The 16,948-nt window shown below is 33.1% G+C and overlaps 1 protein-coding gene across 1 annotated transcript in view; it reads right to left on the bottom strand.

The window, feature by feature from the left end:
* GALNTL6 (polypeptide N-acetylgalactosaminyltransferase like 6) overlaps positions 1-16,948 on the bottom strand; it is a gene marked incomplete at both ends in the record, with an annotated part of 1,074,421 nt that overhangs the window by 1,018,110 nt on the left and 39,363 nt on the right. The window lies entirely within an intron of this gene.

The following is a 16,948-nucleotide window of genomic DNA, read 5'->3' on the forward strand; positions in this document are numbered from 1 at the left end:
ACAGCCAAATTTACCACCTCAGAGACTATTTTACATAGGGTTTAGAATGTCTCTAAACTGGACAGCTTTCATTTCATTGGTTCCAAAGGGAAAGAATAATGTGAATGAAATAGTATCATGATCCTCATGGAGAGATTTGTGGAAAGTTTAGTGACAGGAGAAGACTCCTCAGTTCTCCTGATCTCTCCCAGTCCCACTTTTTAATTGTGTGTGTGTGTATGTGTGTGTGTGTGCGCGCGCGTGTGCACGTGCACTAGTTTAATTATATTTTTAATCTATGTTGAAGAGTAATTCCTATATTTCATTTTTACCAACTGGTTTTAAAGAACTGTCATTATCTGGTTTTCAGGTTTTTGATTTCACTCTTATATAACATTTTCACTCTTGTTTCTTTGATTTCATTTGTCATTTTAAACTCTTCTTACTGCCACCTATCCAAATTCATGTTTTAATGCACAACTTCTAGTATGGTATTTTATTTTGATCTTATTTTGATCAGTACATTTTTTGTTGATCTTTTCTTCTGAATTTGTAGATTTTAACGTGTAAACTATAGAAGTATATGAAATCAACAGCTTTCAGTTTTTTGTAATTACTGTTAAATAACTTTCTAAATGAATTGGGAGCACCTGAGATACAGGTTTGATAGCTTGTGTGCTAATATTTATTCAGGAAAACCCAGGTGTGATAATTTATGAATATAACTTATTAAATTTCTTGACTTTGTTATTAAGAAAGAACATTGTCAATGTAGAAATGAATGAATAATTTCTATCATTATCCATAACAGTACTATATTCTTTCCTTGTTAACAGTTTTGTTTTCCTTGAAATACAGAGTTTATTTATTTATTTTAATATCTTTATTTTGTTTATTTATTTTTATCTAGTGCTAAGGATTGAACCCAGTAGCCTCAAACATGCTAGGCAAGCGCTCTACTGCTGAGCCACAACCCAGCCCGAAATACAGAATTTAAATGATCTATATTAAAACTCTAGAATAAGAAGCTATCTTCCTTCTGTTCATAATTATTGCCTAGGTCAGAAGAAATGGTGCTAGTAAGATTTGTACATTGAATTCTGTTTCTTTGTGTGTGAGTTCCTTCCCATAGAGAACTTTACCAAACCGCAGAACCTCAGTCTCCTTGGCTTGCGAGTTGAGGGGGGGGGGCATTGGGTAGGGACACCAATAAAAAGGAGAAACTGTAGAGAAATATAAATGACTTACAACTTCTAAAAATGAAGGACATCTGATCTGACATTTCTTATATGTTTTTTAAATTTTGTTCATACTATTTACTTGAGATGGGAAAAAGATTAGAACAAGAGCTTTAATTTTCCTTAGTACAGGGTGCACTTGGACTTAAAGATACATTATTAACAATGCTGTTAATTTTGGCAAATACATTTTAAACTAGTGACAATTTTTCCATTTTTAGGTAACAAATGTAACTATTATTTTCTCCTTAGCTTGAGAGGAAGGGAGCTTCCTCCACATTTTTATTAGCTATTTCTTATGCTAACCTGTATTTCTCTTTATTGAGTTCTGTAAATAACCTGTTCTGTAGGGAGTGACCTTTCATTTCTGCTTTGCCCTTTCCAATTCTCCTTTTGCCTGACTCTCTTCCCACCTTATATTTTGTCATTTTTTGAGTCTTGTTATTTTGAGCCTCCGTCAGCATAATGCTGAATTTGAACACACAATAGTTCTCACTGTTCCAGTTAATTGGCTTACCTACCCTTCAGGTGACCTATAATCTAGTCTTGTGTCAATTAACACTCTTCCTCCTGCCATTTCTTACTGTGTAATGATACAGTGGGAGCAGAATAAGGAAGAATATGCAGCTGGTGCCTGGGATAGAAGACGTCAGCCTGAAGATCCTTCTCAGCCTCCCATCACCCAGTGCAAGACCTTCAGGAAACATGATGAAAAACTATGGCTTAGGTTATATTACTGGCCATTCTTGGGGATCTTCTTAGAGGAGGCATTTGTACAAACTAACCTTGTTTTAATACAGTAATACACATGCTCTAGCAATCAGGCTAGAAAGCTGGCTGAACAAGGACACTCATGTTCAAATAACTTAAGTGTTATAGGGAAATGTGAATGGGAACTACTCAGAGCTGAACCAAGAGGCACCAAAGGCTTCCTTTGTTATGATTTTTGCCTTCAGTGCACGGCATAATTTGAGAGTGGTCTTGAAACTATCCTCAAATATTAATTTCTAGATCAAGTTCTTAACAAATGGCCACTTCCACATGAATTCATCTTGATAATGTCTGCTAATTTAATATAGAATAAATAATAGGGGCCATTTAATATTTCTTCAGGATGAAACATGAATAGTACCTATTGATGTATTTTTCAAGTGTAAAGAGGCTGACCTGTGGGAACATTCTAGTCAACTTCTTTGTCCCAGAGTGGTGGGAAAATGGAAGGTGGGGGTAAACTCAAATGGTACCAACAAGAAGGATTAAAAACTCAGGCTAAAGGACACAGGATTAATACTTTTTCAATGCCTGTTTCACCTAGATTTAAGTCAATGTTCATTACCCATAAACAATATAAGCCCCTAGGCTAGCATACCAATATGGATTTTCCTGCTATCTGTTCCCCTTCTGCATGGCAGGAGTTCTCTCTTTTTGTCTCACTTAAATAAATCCTACTGTTTACTCTTCCCCTCCATATTGCCTATGAATTTTTTTTCCTTCAAATTTGAGAGACAGGGATGCATAAAGAAACTGGGGAAGCAGAGAATCTAGTTTTATCTCAAAACTCTGAGTCTGCAGTTTCAACTTGTACAGTTACTAGCAATTTTGCATGTACTAAAGCCAATGTAACCAGGCAGCTAAAACAGAGGAGTTAAGTGTAACCAAGTGGCATTGTACACCCTCTGAAGCTCAGCTTAGTCAGATTGTATCCCTGCCCTCAACATAATCATAAGTAGTACCCTCTTTCACTCTCAAACCTGTGTTCATTTGGATGATGAATTCTGTGCTTACATGTTCAAGAATGACATAGCTTGAAATCATAACCTAAAAGCCAAAATAATTGACTTGAAACAATAAATTTAGCTTATATTAGACTAGTGAATCCTACTCCAAATAGCTGTCAAGAGTTATAAACACCTCCACTATATCTCATTGTTTTATACAGAAAACAGTTTATAAATGGAATAATGTTTGATGTAATCAGTGTATTATGAATGCAAAAAGATAAAGGCAATGGATTTGAAAATATCATTTTGCAACTGAGATGAGTCTCATTCTACTTGTTTATCTTGTCTTACAATGTCTAATTTGCAGCAGTTTTTATTAGTGCATTTTCAACATCAAAAGTCGCAGGCAATATTAACTTGAATTTTAGTAATTATTTTGTTCTCATTTAAAATTAGTTCTGCTTGATTCATTATCTTTGTTAATTATAAAAATAGAAAAAAAAGAGGTCAATCAGTCCTGACTATAGAAAAGTATCACAGCCATCAACACAGTTCTTAAAAGGCCGTTCAACTTTCTTCAAACTTAGTTGGCAAACCTGATTTTTTTTTCCATTTTAATGTTGCATTATGTAATTTTGAGAATCTACTTCTACTCTACAAAAGAAGATAAAGCATTTTTTTTTTGGCTTTCTTTTTTAACTGTGCCATAATTCTTACACATGGGGGTGTAGTAATACAGGGTCTGCCTGCTGTGGTCAGACACGTTCTTTGAAGGTCTGTCACCGTTTCTGATTCATGCCTGACACATTCTGAACTTCACTTAAAATCGTGTGGTTGTTGATTTATGGCTTAAGATGAAATATGTTCTGATGTCCTGAATCAATATTCTGCAGTAGTTTATTCTTACTTATGGCATTTATGACAGGACTGCTTCTCTGTTAGAAGAAAGATGGAAAAGCCACATTTTATTTTTATTTTGAATCTTAAAAACAGATGTAATTCGTAGCCATGCAAAGAGCAGTTCTCTGACAATCAAGAAGCCCATAGACCCTGGGAAAAATAGTGAAGATAATTTGAAATGAATGAAAAGTAACTACTAAGAACACTAACAAGTGATTTCTTGAAAGTGGAGAAATACAGGGAGGTCTCTTCTGAGGTGGTAGCTACAGTCTAAACAAATAATGGATCTCAGTCTAATGAGAGCAGTCAAATGGCTCAGTATGATAAAGGAAACTAGGGGCAGCAGAGCAAGCAAAAAAATAATCAAATGCAGCATAGGACGAGAGCTCTCAGAGACCTAATGTAAAATGGAAGAGGCTGGAGCTGTTTTGGAAAGTCGTATCCAATTTGATTGAAATCTGCAATGAAATCCAAGTGTGATTACCATGCACTTACTCTTGGTTGCCTTCAAAGATCACATGGCCTTAGGAAACATGTCACTCATGAAAACAGTTGGTTGCTTACTGGGAGAACTTGCTTACTAATACTGGATGTTCACAAGGATGTTCTTATTTACAGTTCAGGAAACATGTGCTGTTTTTCATTAAATTAAACTTAAATGAAATCACCATCTGAGTGGACTCAGAGGCATTATCTTTGCTGGAGTAAAAAGCTATTGTCTGTTAGAGTTCCATGGGTCATGTGACTTTTGCAGGGTTTGGTTGGTCATTTCTATGTTGTTTGACTAACTTTGTTGACACATTAACACTCAGGACTATTTAAAATTTTTACTAATATGAAGAAAACTGTGATAAGGACAAAATGAATGATATCAAAGTAATTATGTTTTTAGACTAAGGGAGATGAGATGCTATTTACCTTTTATTCAACTTTTAATATTTAAATGATTTTAATATGCTTATATTACTCTATATTTTTCCTCCATGTAGTCAGTCAAGATCCAAAAATAAACCATATTAAGATTCACTAAGGATTTGGACCTAATTAATTTTGAGGCATTTTTCTGTAATATCAAATTGACTGAGATCATTAAAATATCAACCTTTGTTGTAGAACATATAACTTTTCAACCAACCTCCACGCCCTATTTACTTTTACAATGAGTAACTGAGTAACCATAGGCCTTACCAAGAAGTCAGAAAATCAAAAGAAATTCTGGAACCTACTGTTTTTATCTGTAAACCAATTTCCATATTTATATCTGTCTTTTTATAATAACTACTGGGTTATGTTTGTTTCCTATTACAATGTAATAACTATTTTTTTCTTTTTATTCCTGAAAGTGGAGAAATAGAGGGGAACTCCAATCTGAGGTAGTACCTACTGTGGTACCTGTTTTGAATAATCTATTTTTGCCTAAATACACACCATGGTTTCTGATCCTTCTGTTTTTATCTGTGATCATCATCTTTATCCACTTCCCCCAAAATTACACATCACTAAAAGCTCACATTAGTGATTATTTTCTCCATTATATCCTTCCTGTTTATCCTGTAACGAATGTGATTTCTCATTCCTGTTGATGAATGTTCTATATGTACCTTTGCATCTTTGTCTATGACATAGCAAAAAGAGTATCATTCTGCCATCTTGTTTTAAGAAACATAGAGAAAATGTCCTGGATATCTTGTAGATTTCTGATAACTAGGCCTACTTTCCCTGCTTACTCCAATCTTCCAAAAGTTGTCCATAGTTTGCAGTGAAAGGATATAATATTTACTCTTATATTTCCTGATGACTAACCAAAAGCCTTCTGTAGAACAGGAGATCTTTGAAATTTTGGCTCATTGTTTGTGTGGGAATCAATTATTATTTTGGTTTTCAGTCTCTTTTATTATGAAGAAAAGAACAGAATGACTGCCATAGACTGTTGTTTTTCCAACTCCACCTGAATGGACCAGGACTCCCATGGCTTATAGACCCCACCTGGCAACCACAGTTGAGCAACCCAACCCAATTTTAGCCAATGAAAATTTCTCTGAAATTACTTTTTCCTAAGAAAAGTTTAACAAGGGATAAAAGTATTAGAGTCAGTCTTTGATTTTTTTTATGAAAATTGAGGAACATTAGGATCAATTCTATTGTTAATCCTGCCTGTGCATATGAAAGATATCATTCATTATTCCTAAAAAAATGAAACTAATACCCAGAAACAGCTTACATTCCACAACTTATTTCTGGTTTTCCCATACCTGTCTTCCTCATGATGTGTTGATTCAAGTTTAGTTTTTTAACATCAAATTCAAAGATTCTTGACCTTTCAATATTGCTAATAAGACTGTCAGATCCCCTCTTTAGTCCCACACCCCTCAGTTACCAAAGTGCCAATGTACGCATATAAACAGAGACAGAGATAAATGTTTTTAACTGATGCTGATAAAGTAATGTGTAGTCTTGAATCTTGACATATTTTTTGACTTGTGGAATTAATAAACATACTATGCTAATACATAAGTAACCTGTTAATATGTTATTTACATAGGTAATTGGGGTGATTTATAATAACAAAGTATAGGCAGATTGATAAATCACTATTGTAAAGTTTTTATAGACCCTAAAAATCAACACAAAAAGAAATATGGCTTCCAGGACTGTTTTGATGGAAGCAAACAAGAGGGGTTCTTGTTTCCTAAGCTAGGCAGGATGCTAAGAGCAGTGGACACACAGATAAATGCTTGGCTGCTTTTACTCCTAAATTTTCTCTTAATTTAAAGCAAACTTTTACATGCTAATACCTAGCAAAGGAAACAATTTTGTTGATATTTCTATTTGATTCTAACTTACTGTAATGGACTGATTCTCCAAGGTCCAATATAGCATTTTTCTGATGAGTAAAGAGAAAACATGATCTTTTTTTTTTTAATTCTGAAAAAAAGAAAACTAAGCAAAATTGATTTCCACCCCTGAATTTTTCCCCATACAACTAAGCATTTTCCTCTTTTAAATATGCAACATTTAAATATGCAACAGGATTTCATAATCCTGACCTTCAGCATACACAAAACACACACACACACACACACACACACACACACACACAAATTCTTCCTATCATTGTGATAATTATTTTAGGATTCATGATTTTACTATGAATTTCATTTAATTATATTATAACTGATAATTCACTTGTATATATATATTAACAAATATCTACTGTAAGCATATAATAATTCCAGAATATTATCTCATACCTCAGAATGTGGCCTTTTTGGTACATAGGATCTTTACAGAGTAATCAAATTAAATTTTGTTATTAGGGTGGGATCTAATTCAGTATGACTGGAGACTTTATAAAAATGGGAATTTTTGGACACAGATTCACATGCATAAATGTGAATGCATTTGAGGACAAAGAAATAATGGCAGCTAGAACAGATTCTTGCCTCAGAGGAAAGTGTGGCCCTGCCAACACCTTATAGGTTCCAAAACTAGGATTCAACATGTTTCTACAATTTAGGTCATTTAGTTTGTAGTGCCTTTTTTTTATGGCAACCGTAGCAAACTAATACACAGAATAAGACGACGAAAAAGTGAAGCCTCTTTCTTTATTGAGTTGGAGATTCATTGAGTTTCGGACCTTAAGCATTTTAGCCCAAATGTTATTTTTCTTAAGAATTATTTCCATAGAAATTTCATAGAAACTACCTTTTTAGATAATGTATGTATATGATTTATAAAATCAACCACAGAGATTCATCAATAATGTAAGACAATACATTTAAGTGATAAATATAGTTACTCGGCTTAGAACAAAGTTTAGCTATGGCTTCAAGCATGATCCATAGAAAAATTTTGTCAGGTATACCATAAATTATCTCAGTTGGAAAAGAATGCAAATGTTTTCTGCAACACACTATAAAGTAACATATTGAATTTCCTCTGTGCATAAAACAAAGATGTATTTAAATATACTTAGCAAAATATATGTAACAAAGTTGCAACAAAAATGCATATAAACCTTTTTAAGATGACACCTGGCTTGGAGCTAAATTTGTTTTGTTAGCACAGTAATTTCACAGTAATCTAAAATTTGCATTCAGACTTTAAGGACAACAATAATGTGGAGAGTGAAACATTGGATTATTTACAGTGCATTTAATGCTTTTCACTGCATTTATTTTTCTTCGCTATGCTTTTTGACCAATAAGAAAAGAGGTGTTCTGTAGGTCTCTTTGGGTGACTTATATTGATTACATTGTTGTTAAATTTTATTGACAATGTAATTATTTCAATATAACACAAATATAATAATCATTAGAATATATTTGAGTAATCCGAGTTAGAGTTCCAGCATCCCTGGAGTATTTTTTTCTGTATCTAAATATAACTTGTTTAGATGTTATTATTCTATTTGTAGACTGCATAGAACCACTGTTTTCTTAACATTCCCAGAAATTATTGTTTGTTATTTAGTTATTTTATACATGAATGCAGACAGTGCAACTGATGTCATGATTAGAGATGTTGAGGGGTGAAGGGAGTGGAGGGAATTTTCTAAGGGGGGGAATGGTTAAAGGAAGCAATGAAGAATGATTATAAATTTAATGTATCCACAGCTGTTCAACAATTAACCTTTAACACAAGCTATTATTAACCATTTAACACAAATGTTCACTATTTTATTATATATTTACATAAAATGATAGGAAAAAATGGTTTTATTTTTATTTTTTTTCTCATAATAACCCTTCATGTTAAATTACTAGAGAGGTTAGCCTGGGTTACAATTATATAGTGCCACAATTCGAGGGGCTTAAATAACAGAAAATTGTTGTTTCACAGTTCTAGATGTCAAAAGTCTGAGATCCAACAGTTGGCAGGGCATGCTTCCTCTGACGGTGGAGGATAGGATCTGTTCCAGGCCTTCCCACTGGTTTTAGAGGTTCGTTGGCCTGTGGTAGCCGAACTCCAGTCCTCACATGATATTCCCCTGAGTGCATATCTGAATCCACATTTCTGCCTTTGATAAGGACACGAGTCATTATTGGAATAGGAGCATCCCTATTTGAGTATGACCTCATCTTAACTAATGATGTCTGCAATGATTTTATTTCCAAATGAGGTCCCATTCTAGGATTCTACACTTTGTCTTCTACACCAGAGCTATCTGATTCAAAAGAAAGGATAAGGAATCAGGAGGAGAGAGAATTTTACCCTCACAAGTCATTTGGTATGACAGGTAAAGAATGTCTCTTGTGTGCAGAAGTAAGCCAAAGTCCCAGGGGAATGACCAGATGAATATGAAGAAATTTTATAATGAGGAATGCAGAGGACTCAGCAATTACCTCAATGGAACATTAACTGCCAAGAGGGCAGTAATGAAGACATCTTAGCAGAGCCCAGATTATATAGAGGATAGACCTTGGTAGCTTTATAAAACTCCCAGGTCTTGGACCCCATGCCAGAATTCTTGAATTGACAGAGATTAAATTTCTGCTACTCACAGAACAAATGTTAAAATATTTTGGCAAATTTTGTGACAAAAATATTAACTTATTTTTCTTGTATATCTAATGTAGCCATTTTAAATACCCAATTGTATGTTGGACAGACAAAATAGCAAATAAATTATGCACTCAGGGCAGTGATGTGGAAAGAACAGAGAAAAAGCAGAGAGATCCTGTATGCATTTATGGAGTTGAGAATAAGCACCACAAAATAAAAGATTTCCAGGACTGAACCCAAAGTTTAAGCAAGAAGAAAAAGAAAGTTGCAGAAAGAGCAAAAATGAAGAACCCCAAAATGAATGACCTTTGAGAAATGAAAGAATTTCAGCATGAATGTAACAAAAATCTTCCAGAAGCAATGAGTTGTTAAGAGAAAAGGCAAAGCCCATATAATATAGGACTTTACTAATTCTACTACTATTTACTAAGTGCCATATTACTATTTACTAAGTGTTGTATTAAACATATAGACAATATATAAAGTTTTGTGTTGAATTCACTTAGAATTTTAAGCAGTAAAGTGACATGATATGATTTGACTCTTTTTTTTTTTAACATCTCTTTGGCTACTGGGGAAAAAAATCATTACAAAGACACTAATGGAAAGTTGTGTGCTGATGCAAGTGAAAAGCAATAGTGGCCTGATTTACAGTGAGGAACAAGTGGAAACAAGTGGAAATATGAGTTATTTTTTAAGCAGAAAAGAAAATATGAATAGAAGGACGCTGGGAGTATAGGAGCAAAGACAATCACAACTGACTTCCAGATTTCTGATTGGAATTTGTGAGATTAGTGCTCTGTTTCCTGAGATAAGAAAGTCTGCTCTAATTCTTCTTTTGCAGAATTTTCTAGTTTTATGTATTTGTTATATAAGATACACTTTAGGACCAATGCACCAACCGGATTGGGAAACAATGAATCTATATATTTCTGAATTTAGCTTAAAAAAGAAAAAAAATTGATATTTGACATTGCAGTATCTACCTACCCAGGAAAGTACCTCTAAATGGTAAGCATTTTATTTCATCATTAGTTCCTTTTATTTTTTTCATTCCTCCTATGTTTTCTAGTTTTCATCATCTAGAGCATATATTACATTTGTTATATTTCCTACATTATAAAACCATTTTATAGCCAAGTCTGGTGGCACATGTCTGTAATCCCAGAGGCTCAGGAGGCTGAGGCAGGAGAATCAAGAGTTCAAAGCCAGCCTTTGCAAAAGTGAAGTACTAAGCAACTCAGTGAGACCCTGTGTCTAATCACATTCTTAAATCTGTGATAAAATATGGGAGTCATTTGGTAGACCATTATTTTGGAGATAAGACACTAGATATGATTACAATTGTAAGAATAAAGAAAAGTACTTATAAATTTTTATATTATGTCAAATGACCAACAAAATTTAACATGAAAGACATTTAGACATATTTTCCTAGAAACAGAATATTTTTTCAGGTGTATTACTTTTTTAAAAAAATCTTTTATTGATTTTATTTTTATTTTAAATACACAACAGCAGTGGAATGCATTACAATTCTTATTACATACATACAGCACAATTTTTCATATCATTGTGTATAAAGTATGTTCATGCCAATTTATGCCTTTCTCAGGTGCATTACTATTTAATACATGTACTTTGTCCTACCAGCAATTTTCACTTTGGGAGACTTAGTCAGATGTGTAAATTTAATATTTTTTGATTAATGATGAATATCATATTCAGTGTTAAATTTAATAATATATTAAAGCTTTATAGAAATTTTAGAACAACTAATGTAGCATATTACTTTGCTACTGAATTACAGAAAGATGAAACAGATTACCCAAAATGTAATGAGAGCAGATCAAAAAGAAGATCAAAAATATCTGAAGGTAAAATAAAGCCCAAATGTCTTCATTATTTTAGAGAAAAGAGGGAGGTAATTATCAAGAATATATGAATTAAAGTTACCTTCTTTCAAAAATCTAAGTCCTTTTTTCTCAAAAAAATGGCACTCTTGTAGTCTCTGTATATGAAATAATAGAAAACCATATATTTATCTTCCAGTTAAACTCAGAAGTCTATAAGACATTTCAGAAAGGCAATTGACATTGATCAGAAAAAGATATGCTTATTGATTGGCTGTCATGCATTCAAGCTGCATTTAAAAAAAATACTCTGTATGTGTTACCACATTCCATTCTAGGGCCTTATAACCTTTCTGGGATGATATTTCATTCAGTTCCCTAATGACAGGTCTTTCAACGAACTTCAAATCTGCTTTCAATTCAATTTTATAACCTGATGTTAGGTAGTTTTCACAGAACAAAATGCCTCACATTTCTACCTACAAAATTTATTGAAATTAAATTTTTAAAAGTAAAATTTCTGTCTTTTTTCAGACGACACATTACTCTATACCTCTATTGTAAAATATACTTTTGGTCTTTCATAATATGCATTTTGATGATATTACTAACTTTAACATGTTAACTTATAATTAATTAATAGATTTGAATTCCAAACCTAGGCACATAACTCCTGGAAAACAGTCAACTTTTGGACTAATCAAATGAAATAACATTTGTATACTGAATTATTTTGTGCTTATAATATTTAATTAATTGAATCAATACATATTACTGACTAAATATAATTTATTCAAATATTTAAAGAAGAAAAAATTCAGTAGTATTAAGATATTGAAACTTCATTACTACATAGAATGTGACTTTCTTTATAAGAAAACAACTGGTCTATTAATAAGGCACGGCCTTGATATATTAAGCCATTTATATTAAATTTTTTTTGGTCTAGCCTTTCTCATTTTTCTTATGTAAAATGGTAATTTCTACTACCTACTTTATTCTCAAATATGCTAGCTAAAATATATTTTTCAAATCTCATAAATTATTTTATACATACTTACTTTAAATATATTAAACTGTGTTAACATAAATATATTTTATTATTAAGTTATTAATCAGACATTTACCTCATATTGAAATTTTGTTTTTAGGATTAACTACAAAGTCTCATCTAAATAAATGTTTTTCCCTAAAGAATGATAAACTGAGCCAAATGAAAAATTACCTTCATTCATATTTTGTTCAAGAATTCCACATATAGAGAAGCTACACATGGAATATGACATTTCAAATATTCTCTCTCAAATAATATTCTGATTTGTTTCTGAAGACCTCTGCCTATTATATAAATCACCATAGTAGAGCATTTGTGAATTTTAATGTACAAATCTAGGTTAAAAAATATTGGTTCTACCAGTAGTTACTGAATTATTATTAACAAGATATTTTATTTATTGTTTATCTAGTATTTCTCAACTCTAGAAAGGAGACAATACTACCTACCATATAAGACCACTGCAAAGACTAAGGAAATAATTAAAACATCTAACAAGATTGATCATAGTAAGAACTCTTAGTATCTAGTAGCAGCTGTTACTAATAGTGCTAATGGTTATATAGTAGCAATAGGCACACAGTGCACTGTTTTGTAATGCATACTGTCAAAGTTACCATCAGAAATATTTTAAATACATCTGCCTAGCTCTTATACATAAACAAATGATGTTCATCCTCCTAGCTCATATTTACTTTGGATGTCAGTTTTACATAGAAATACCAATGAAACTTTAAAAGTTCTATAGATGATATCAATAATAGTATAGATAAATGGGCTGGATTTAGATTTAATAAGAGTGGCTGGGAGCAGCTTCACAAAAGAAGTAGCACTTTATCTGAGTCTTAAAAAGTGGATTTTACTGATGAAAATAGGAAAAACATTCTTATCCCAGCAAGAGAAGGATGTGCTTCAATGCACTGAATTTCAGAAGCACTGAAAAATGAAAAACACACTAGGTTGCTAAGAATGGAGTAGATAGAATCAAGAAAGCAATTAAACTCTATTGGATTATTAATATCAATTCCATTATTTTATTTGACTTCCACATTGGTCATGACTTCAATGCTTAATAGAGTCAATTTGCTAGATCGTCCCTCTCTCAATAAATGACTATAAAACTGGATAAACTATAAACTCCATTTTTTAAGCATAGAATAAGATGCAGTGAGAATTGTTACTATGGATTATTTAATCCAATAATGGTGTTGTGTTATCAGGGAAGGGTTAACTGAGTTATCAGTAGGCCTAAATTACTCAAATCCTGCACATTCCCAAAAAAGGTCTGTCCTTGGGACTAGATGTTGGCCAGCTGTGTAAAGATAAATTCTCAATCCTTAGAACAGTATGCCTGATAAGTGTACTTTTGTATTGCCTGAGGCCTTTAGCCACACTACCAGTCTACGCAGATAAATTCACCCTGACAGTGTCATCTATAGTCAATGCCTATTTTGGCTGAGGTGGAGTGATTAGAGGGTGGGGAAGCAGAACAGGGCAGCCATCTGAGTAGCTGAGGTCAGCCATGTAGTCTTGCAAGCTCATGTGACAGATCCCAAACATAAATGCTGGACATAAGACTTAGGTAAGCTTCACTGGGAGATGGTGATACTTCACATGAGTTACACACCACTGCTGGGACACTAGGTATGCCCATGCATCTGGAGGCTTGCATCTGTTTTTTTTTTTTTTTTTTTGCATAGATTTTGTCCCACGTGCCTTTTTTATCAGTGGTACCTAGATTCGATAGTATGTGATAGCAAATCAAATGACTAATAACACAATAATATATTTTGTTATTGTAGTGAAAATAACCATCTATAAAATTAGTACAAAATCAGTGTGTCAAATCATACATTTACATGAATATTTGGAATGCAGAATTTGGAGAGAATAAATAAGATCTTATATATAATTGATATATTACTTTCTTGTGCCTAGAAGTAAATATTAAAACAAAACAAAAACAAATAGACCCCCTGGTATCTCTGATTAATTAATTGAAAGAGAAGACCTAGGATGCTGGAAATATGGTTGTGTTACCAACTTTCCTCTGCTCACCTCTTTGATTCTATCATCAGCATTTTTCAGTGAATGGTATTTGAGCAGGTTAAAGCACCAGACTGTGCTCTGAACTGGATGAGACACAGATGTAGGTCACTAATTTCTGAGGTGATTCAATCTAACAAAGTTTCCCATGTCCCTATCCCCTTCCAAAAACATACGCAGTAGGGAGTTTCCCTGCTTCATCTCAAATCAAATGTGGCAACTGCAGAGCAGCTCATTTGTAATTCACTGGGACTTTAGATTAAGAAAGTAGTAAAACTGCCTTATCATCAACTTTCAAAATAACAACCACCAAACCTTGCCATTCCACTTCTATACACCTTATACAGCCATTTTAGCTTTATCCTTATAATCACATCATTAATCATTCGATTTTTTTTTTCTCATTTTGATGGTATCAACTTTGTTCCAGACTCTCCAGTGGATTAGCCATGCTCAACACTAGCTTGCTTTATTTAAATCCTAACTTTGCTGACATGGTTCTCTGCTATTGTTGAATCTTATCAGCCCATTCCTTATGGCTCTCAGAGGCTTAAAGCCAAGATACTCTGTGTTAAACCCATCACCACATCATGCCAAACATTTCCTCCCACCCTGTATCCCTGTACACAACCTTCTCACTACTTTCTCTTTTAAAAATCCCTCCTAATAATACATTTTACAGCAAGCATTTTTCTGGACAGTATCTCACCCTGGAACATGATTCAACATTCTCTTGAATAAAAGATTGAGAAGACAAGAAAGGACTAGAATTCAGAAAAGTTATTGTTAGGATCTCTTTTAAAAATAAAGACACTAAGGTTTTATCCATTTTCTTCCATACATGCCTATATGTACATGGATGATATTAAGAGAAGCCTTAAAATATGCAATGCACCTCAACTTATTTTCATACCTGTTCTATTAACTAAACACTACAGGTCTGGGTGTGTATGTGTGTGTTATAAGCCTCCTAGGTGATTAATTCCATGAGTGTAGGACTATTATCTATTGTGTCCCTAAAAATGTATATACTGGCACTCCATATGTATTTCTTGAAAGAAAAATAGGTTGGTACTGAAAGAGAAGAACAAGTCATAGGGTTTACACTAATCTATTTCAAGGTTTCTTATAAATATATGGCAATTAAGACAACATGTTTAAACAAAAGAATAGACAAACTGGTCAATGGAACAAAATTAAAATCTCCTAAGTACACATGCAAAAAATAGTTAACTGATCTTTAACAAAAGAACAAAGACAATTTGATGGAGAAAGGATAGTATTTTCAACAAAAGGTGATGGAATAAATAGACATTCACACATAGGCAAGTGAGCAAACAAGGAAACAGCAACATAAAACTAGACAGAGGCTTTACAACTTTCATATAGATTATTGACTCAAAGTGGAGGACAGACCTAAATGCAAAAGGCAAAACCATAAAACTCCCACAAATGACATAGGAGAGAACCTAAGTGAGTCTTGTTTTGGTGATGACTTTTTAGATACAACATCCAATGCAAGATTCAAAAAATTTTGATAAAACACATATCTAATATGGAATTAATATCCAATATATAAAAAGCTCAACAAAATAAGAAAGCAAAAAACTGAATCAAAATATAGGCAAAGGATGTGAACAAACATCTCACCAAAGAATGCTACAGATGGCAGACATTAGTGAAAAGATATTTAACATGATGTCATTAGAGAACTGTAAAATAAAATAAGAACGAGATATCTCTGCACAGAGATCTCTATGGTATTGGCTAAAATCTAAAACACTGATCAGAATTTGGTGATGACACCAACTGCTGGTGAGGAAGTGGAACAACAAACTCTCCATAATTATTTGTGGGAATAATTTCTAGGTCAACAAAACTATTCTATATGACACTGTGCTAATTGATATGTGTCATTATACACTTACCAAAATCTATAGAATGTCCAACAGTGAAATCTACTATGAGACAGGAATTTCAATTAATCATAGTCTATTAATATTGGCTTGTTTAGACATATATATCAGATAGAAAGTAATTACTATGGAAAACAAGGTATTTGAACAGTGTCTTAGTACAATTCAGCTGCTATAACAAATATGTTCTCTCTCATATGTGGAAGTTAATAAAAATCATCTTGAAAGTAGAACAGTGATTACTAGAGACTGGAAAAGGGTCATGGAAGGATAATGGGAAAAGTTAGGTTGGAACTGATCAGTGAGTGTTTCCATACATATGCATGTATGGAAATATCACTAAACCCCATTAATATATACATTTAATATATGTTAATAAAAGTTTTGAAAATATTTTCTTATTAACTATAACAAATGTACAATATTAACATAAAATGCTAATAACAAGCAATTCACAGGGAAATTAGGGTTGATGTGGGAATTCATTGTACTTTTCTTTTTTCTTCTTTTTAGGGGGGCAGAAGTTTGGGGATTAAACCCAGGGTGCTTAATCTCTGGGCTACATCCCCAGCACTTTTTATTTGTTGTTTGTAGATAGGTTCTTGTTAAGCTTCTTAGAGCCTCACTAAGTTGCTGAGGGTAGCTTTGAACTTGCAGTCATCCTGCCTCAGCCTGAGATTAAAGGCATGAACCATTATGCCTGCCTTCATTGTACTTTTCACTCAATTTTTCTGTA

The sequence above is a fragment of the Spermophilus citellus genome, assembly GCF_964194105.1.
Source record: "Spermophilus citellus genome assembly, chromosome: 16".
In the NCBI taxonomy this organism is placed as follows: Eukaryota; Metazoa; Chordata; class Mammalia; order Rodentia; family Sciuridae; genus Spermophilus; species Spermophilus citellus.